Here is a 7,663-nt window from a genome sequence, read left to right as displayed (position 1 = left end):
GGAGTTTGGGTGTGGTTCTGGGGAAAGGGAGCTGCGAAGTCAGTAGTAGACGCTAGCGCGGGGAGATGGTGATAGGTCAGAGGGCATCATTGTGCAGATAGTTGGTATTAAAATAGACAGATATGACATTTCAAGAGGACACTGCCGAGTTGTCGGATTGGATCTGGGTTGAGGTCGGGGGAGAGCAAATTCGACGTTGGACGTTGTTGTAGGCTACCATGGTGTAAGATGAGGCCTACTTCATTCAACATGCATGTGAGGCATATAGAGAGATTGAGAACGTGGGTACGTGTGTGTGTCTGTGATTGTGCGTGCGTGCTTGATAGAGAGTGTTTGTGTGCACGATGGAGTACTGGCCTATGTGGAGGTGTGCACATGGGTGCGACCCTTGGGGCTGACTGTGTCTTTGCATGAGAGAGAGTGCGGGTAGGAAAGAGCGTATGTATGTCTGTGTGTGATTGTGTATGTAAGACAGTGAGTTTATGTGTGCTTCCGTGAGTGTGTGTATGAGAGAGAATATAGTGTGGTCTGGCCACTTGTATGCGACATGAACTCAAGGTCCCGGTTTAGGCTTGGATTTGTCGATGCAGGAAGCCCAGGAATGGCATGACCTTGGCGGAGGGGGTGTTGAAGTGGTCGGCCACAGGGTGGCTGGATTCTTTCATGCAAGTGTCTCAGAGATGTTCCCTGAACTGTTCTGTGAGCTGGAATCCTGTCTCCCCTGTGAAGAGGCAAAGTTAAAAATCACATGACACAATGTTATAGTCCAACTGATTGAATTGCAAGTACAAGCTTTCAGAGCGCTGCTTCAAGTGGAGTCGAATCATTAAACACAGAATTTATAGGAAAATATCTTAATGTCATTCACCCATGCAACATATTGAAACAACCTACACTGTTGTTACATCTTTCACCTTTCAAAATGTTTTGCAGGTTTCAATTTATTAATATGTAATTTCCAAATATTCATTAAACTCACATTCCAGAGTTAACTTAAGGTTTAGCGTGAAAAGGTGACATTTTAGCTCAGACAACGCATTAAAGGTTTGATGTTAGAGTCTGTAGGTATTCCAGACTTTAGCCAGTCTGGTTCGGATTACAAGCAAGGAATTTACAAAATGTTGCTTAGATTACCAAAATTATTTCGTTGCCTACAGATTGTGTGTTTCATGAACAAAATCGAAAGAACCTGCAATGCAGTTCTGCAAATGCAAACTTACCCCTGGACATGTGTATGTGTGTGTGTGTGTGTGTGTGTGTCTGTGTGCATCTGTGTGCGTGTGCTTGTGTACGTTTGCGTGTGAAGTATGGCAAAAGAGTGAGCGCATGAGTTTGTGTGAAAGTGTGTGTGTGTGCATGTGTGTTTGTGTTTTTGTGCGACAATGCACACATCCATGTGGGAGTGGAGTGTGTGTGTGCATGTAAGACAGTGTGTTTCCGGGTGCTTGTGTGAATGTGTATATTTGAAGGAGAATGTACAGTGCAGTGGGGTCACCTGTAGTGAGACATGAACACAAGGTCCCGATTGAAGCCGATCTCATGCCTACTGAACTTATCTATCAGCCTCTGCTTGGTGAATCTGCATTGTTGCCTGTCTCGAAGTCCGCCTTTGAGGATGATCTCCCGAAGAACAGAGGCCGAATGTCCATAATTGTTGAAGTGTTCACCAACTGGGAGTGAACAGCTCTAGTTCTTTGCAGCCTGCAACACATTATCCATGAGCATGAGCACCTCGTCAACACTTTCCTACGCCTTCACCCATCACCTTTAAACAACAGCTAAACTTTCACCATACGATTGTCTGTAATTCCCCAACATTCAAGACAAAGTCGGACACACAACCCTGCCATAGCAGCCAATGAAAGACGTGTAGGAGTGTCGAGATGGATCCGAACATTATACGTGGGGCGCCACCCATCATGGATCCAGCAGATACTCATTTGACTCGGACAACGTTTGTCTATCCAGGATACTGAAGGCAAGGATGCTCTAAGGCAAGATCGAAGAGCCGCGATGGCAACGGAGAAGATGAGACATTCGCCAGGCAGGGGTATTCTCTGCCAATCGGAGAACACTTCAGCCCATTATTTGATTGGCGTGGTGTTGTTCAAGTGAAGAGGTGCAGAAATTGGAGCAGCTCAACTGGAGGGCATGTTGATTTGCACACATCTCTTCGACTGTGTCCATTGTGCTCAATGCGGTTTGCTGTACTTTAGGGAAACAGGAAACTACCTGGGAATGTCTGAGAGCCAATCTTTGAGACACACAGCAAACAATTACATTGCTGCACGGCCAGCCACTTGAATTCACCCTCTCACTTCAATAAGGGCATGCAACTCCTGGGCCTTCACCACGCTACGCCTGGAGGAAGCACGCCTCATCTTCCATCTTGTGACACTCCAACAACACGGCATCAACGTCGGTTCACCACTTTCTTCATCTTCCCTTTCCCCACCTCGTCGCAGATCCAATCCCCCAACTTGGCACTGCATTCTTGAGCTTTCTGACCTGCCCATGCTCCTTCCTATCTATCCGGTCCATCCTCCCCGCCAACCTACCATTCAACCTCACCCCTCCCCCACGATATTTCTGATGAATGACGTATTCCCAAAACGTTGACTTTCCTGCACATTGGACGTTGCCTGACGGTGTGTGCTTTTCTAGCGCCATTTCCCAATTCTGGTTCTCCATCATCTGCAGCCATCTCCTTCTGCTGTTTATGAGAGGTGGTTGGCGAATGTGACATATCTAACCACATCAGCTGATGTGGTAATGTCTTTTTTGCACATTCTCATTCTCACAATTGGAACTCCAAACATTGCGTTCTCCACGTCGTACAATTCCAGTATCTATCCCAAATTTCAGCTACTTGTTTTCCATTAAGTAATTGTTCAGTTTTAACATTCTGTATTTTTCTCTTGACCTAGGTATGGCTCACTCTGGAACATCGGGTTCCACTTTTAAGAATCTCAGATGTTGTCTAAATGCATGGCTCACGCTTTCTCTCGCTTCCCAGCGTCGTGTGCGGTGGTGAATGTTAAATAGCTGGTTTCAGAAGCTTTGAGGTACATCTTTGTACCGTGTTCCAATCCTGTCCACAGAAATTCTGTTGACGACACTTGCTCTGCTGATCATGTGCTCTGTCACGTGAGGCATCACTCGATGATTGTTTATTTAGGTGAGGATTAGATCCTGTAGTCGAGTGGTGTTTGACTTAATTCTGATATTTGAAAGTTTGTAGAGATACTGGGGATGGTTTCCTGGAGTTTGGGGTTTCAGGTGATAATAGTTACAACATCCGTGTCTGTGATATGACCAACAAATGGAGCAGTGGCTGCAGAGAGTGAAACCACTGTTAAACGGAATGAGGAGAGATATGATTTTTCATCAATGTTGTAACAAGACTGAATAACGTGTTCTTTAAACCTATTCGTTTTCTTCTGTTTGCAACAAACGAAGTCTCGTTGTCTCCCAGTGCGTCACATTCATTGGGAATATGATTTCTCTCCGAGTTCGTGGGTATTATGTTCCTGGAGGCTCACGGGTCTCCAGATATTCGTGGTCACCGCGCTGGAACATTTAACTGACGCCCTCCTGTTCCTGTGTACCAGGTTAATGAACTGAATGTCCTCCTTTTGCTCCTGAGCAACAGCATCGAATAGCTGTATCGTCTCGTGATTCTCATCAGGAATGGTACTGAGGGACTGTATTGCTCGTCACATTACCTATAGCCTTTATTGCCTTTCTCTGGTTTTTATACATCATCAAAATTAGATTGATGCATTAGAGTTTTTTTCTCATTATTGCACAAGTAAATAAACTTGTTTCACAGATTTAATAAGCTGGATAACATTTTCCTGTCCCTTTGTAACGGGGTTCAGAGGCTGAATGACGTCATCCTGTTCCTCTGTTACAGTCTGCAAAGACTGACTTGCCTCCTCATGTCCCAGTTACAAATTCGAGAGTCTGAATGGTCTCATCCTATCCCACTGTGACATACTCGAGACACTGAATTGTGTCCTCTTGTCCCTCTGTAACAGTCTTGCGACGCTGAATGGTCTATTTATTTTACTGTGCAACTGACTACAGATGCTGAATGCCCTGCTCCTGACGAACTGAAACAGTCATGAGACAGAAAATGAAGCGGAAACCCGTGTATTATGAACCGCCATTAACTTGTATCAGATGGAGACCCCTTCCTTCCCAAATACAAAAACGCAAACAGCAAAATGTATTGTAGGTGGCCTCACAGTGAGTCCTCGTAGAGCTTTGGGAACACTTCTTTATGTGTTGAATGGCTCCCTTTCCAAAATGTGACAACATGCCAACTTTCTGCCTTTTCAAGTCCCAATTGGCAGTAGTGGGCTGAATGGCCTCCTCGCACCACTCTATAGCAGGTATATAAGTATAGAATGTTTCCTCATGTTCCGGAGTAAAAGCCTCAATGCTCTGAAGGATGTTTCAAAGCTGAGAAAAGATTTAATAATGCAGCACTTAAAATAGGAACAGCATTACACAAAGTCAACGAGGGTCAAATATTGTGAACTTTTTTGCTTAGAAATTTTACTTCTAGCCATTTTATGTCGTCAGTCTCATTTTGCAGAATGGGACATATACAACTTTGCATTGTTGTCTCTGTAATCCCACATACTAGAATGAAAAATTAAAAAAGTTTGAAAGGTATATGTTTCAATTCTCATAAATTTTCATCCAATCCCTCCAAACTAAGTAAGTATTCCCTTTTATTCTGATATGAACAACCATGTAAGGAAGGAGTTAATTGAACCTGATTTTTCGGAGCTTGTGATTACCGTCAGTCTCCATGGATTTTAATTATCCAAGTGGAGGGTTCCAACTTTTATTTATAAATGATTTCTGTTCAATGTTGTATCACATGATAAGAGCAGAGCATTTCATACAGCACTAACAGGGAACAACAGCTCCAGAGAGACGTGGAGGATAGATCAGAAGCTGACAGCACTTGACTGGAAAGATATAACAATGGATCAGAATCTCAGAACAATCGACTGGAATGTTACAACATTGGACAAGGGTGTATATGAGGCTGTGTGGTATCTTTCAACATATTATCATCAATGGCCAGTAACATCAAGGATCAGAATTTCACTTTTGATTATTCAGTATTTTTATTATCCTATTCTGGCTATAGTTGGTGTCCCTGGTAAGTCTCACTGTCCAGTTATTATTTCGATAAACCACGTTTAACTGTTTTGCAGTTCGCTTCATTTAGATTAGATTAGAATATATTAAGTTTTACAAGATCTTTCTGATAGGAAGGAGACCAGAATTGCACGCAATGTTCCAGCAGTGCCCGAACCAATATTGTGTACAGCCGCAACATGACCTCCCAACTCCTGTACTCAATACTCTGACCAATAAAGGAAAGCATACCAAACGCCTTCTTCACTATCCTATCTACCTGCGAATCCACTTTCAAGGAACTATGGACCTGCGCCCCAATGTCTCTTTGTACAGCAACACTCCCTTGTCCCTTACCATTAAGTGTATAAGTCCTGCTAAGATGTGATTTCCCAAAATGCAGCACCTCGTACTTATCTGAATTAAACTCCATCTGCCACTTTTCAGCCCATTGGCCCATCTGGTCCTGATCCTGTTGTAATCTGAGGGAACATTTTTCGCTGTCCACTACACTGCTAATTATTGTGTCATCTGCAAACTTACTAACTGTACCTCTAATGCTCGTATCCAAATCATTTATGTAAATGACAAAAAGTAGAGAACCCAGCACCGATCCTTGTGGCCCTCCACTGGTCACAGACCTGCAGTCTGAAAGGCAACTCTCCACCACCATATTCTGTCATCTATCTTTGAGCCAATTCTAACATATAAACGTTTTGTCCTAATATCTCCTCTGTTTACATGAAAAGAACAGGGCTTTTTCATAAAGCTTTCCATCTCAGTGCTAAACCAGCGCGTTCGGAGCTCCCCCCGGTTTACGATCCCTCTGAAAAAAAGCAAGGGCACAGTATTCTTGTCAAAGCGAAAATCTTTAAGAAAATAGCTTCGTGACAAGATATTTCAGTTAACTGCCTTTTTTTGCGTCGTTGACAAATTGAATTAGAAAACCATTGTGCGACTTATTGAAAATGTTGATACAGGATGAATATATTTGAGGACATGGTACTGATCATTGAGACCCTTGAATCAGCGTTAACCATGAAATCCTTTAAACCTGGAAGCATATAATTCGGCCCATCGAGGTCATACTGACCACCTGAAAATAATTCAGTCACCCCGTAACCCTGAATTTCCCATGACAAATGCACCTACCCGGCACATCCCTACACACTATGGATCTGATGTGCAAACCTTTGTATTGTGGTTGGAAACCAGGGCACCCAGTAGACCATACAGCCACAGATATAATAGAAACTCCACCCAGAGAGTCACACGAATCCGGAACCCCAGCCAATATGAACCTACTCGTTAGTTACTGGTAAATTGATAAAGATTATTAATCTCTCATTTTTCACTGTTACCGGCAGAATAACTCGTTCACCCAGTACTCAGATGTAACAGCTTTGAATGGCTGAACGTTACATTTACTGTGTAAGATGCGTGACAGTTTAAAACATCTACTCCAATTGCTGAGTCTCTGGCTTGCAATTCTGAATGATCTTTTTAGATTGCATACAGTATGGAAACAGGCCCTTCGGCCCTACAAGTCCACACTGACCCATACCATTCCCCTCCATTTACCACTGATCTAACACTACGGGCGAATTTAACATGGCCAATTCACCTAACCTGCACATTTTTGGATTGTGGGAGGAAACCGGAGCACGCGGAGGAAACCCACGTAGACGCAGGGAGAACGTGCAAACTCCACACAGCCAGTCGCCCGTGTGGAGTTCAATTGTCTGGCGGGTCTCTGGCGCTGTGAGGCAGCATGCTAACCACTGTGCCACCGTGCCGCCCACAGGTTCAGGTTTCCAACACTTGATGTCTTGAATAGACTGCTTCAGTATAGTTGCGTTCTGAATGGTTTGGACATTTTAGAATTATCAGTGAACAGCCTACATCCAACTATATGATGGCAGGAAGGTTGCAGGTGTTGATGACTCACAGTGTCTTATGGGTGTCCAGTTTCGATTTGTTTGCTCCACTTGAATTACGTCCTACTTCTCAGGAGGTAGTGTCACAAAACACAGTGGACGGTATCTTCAATAATCAGGTGGATACTTTATATTCGCCAGGATTGTGTGCTCCGTCTCTTGCAGATACTGTTGGGGTCGAATAAATCTGCGAAAAGAGGTTTGGTGAGAATGCTTCCTTCTTGTTGGTTCACTCATTACTTCCTGAAGTCTGTCTACTGTGTACTTGAGACTCCGCCCTGCATTCGGCCTGTGGTGGGTTTGTGCATACAATCTTGTCGATTGAAATTCAAGTCCGATACGCAGAGACTGCTCTCTGTGCATGTCACCCTCAGTGCTTTCTTCGACATAGTTTCATCCTCGGGGAGAATTTATTCATCACTGAGGTGTCGTATGTGCGGTAGTAGATATCCATCATCAAGCGATTTTCTTCACTGCTTTTGACCACTCAATATGAAATTTCTTGAGCTTTACAATCATTGTTGACGAATTCCAGGGTAATTCATTTCTTGTCTGAATACCACAGT

Source organism: Chiloscyllium plagiosum, unplaced genomic scaffold (assembly GCF_037043375.1).
Source record: "Chiloscyllium plagiosum isolate Xiang-an unplaced genomic scaffold, Cpla_swu_hap1 HiC_scaffold_29, whole genome shotgun sequence".
Taxonomy (NCBI): domain Eukaryota; kingdom Metazoa; phylum Chordata; class Chondrichthyes; order Orectolobiformes; family Hemiscylliidae; genus Chiloscyllium; species Chiloscyllium plagiosum.
The sequence above is the reverse complement of the archived record's forward strand: the minus strand, read 5'-3'. Positions refer to the sequence as shown.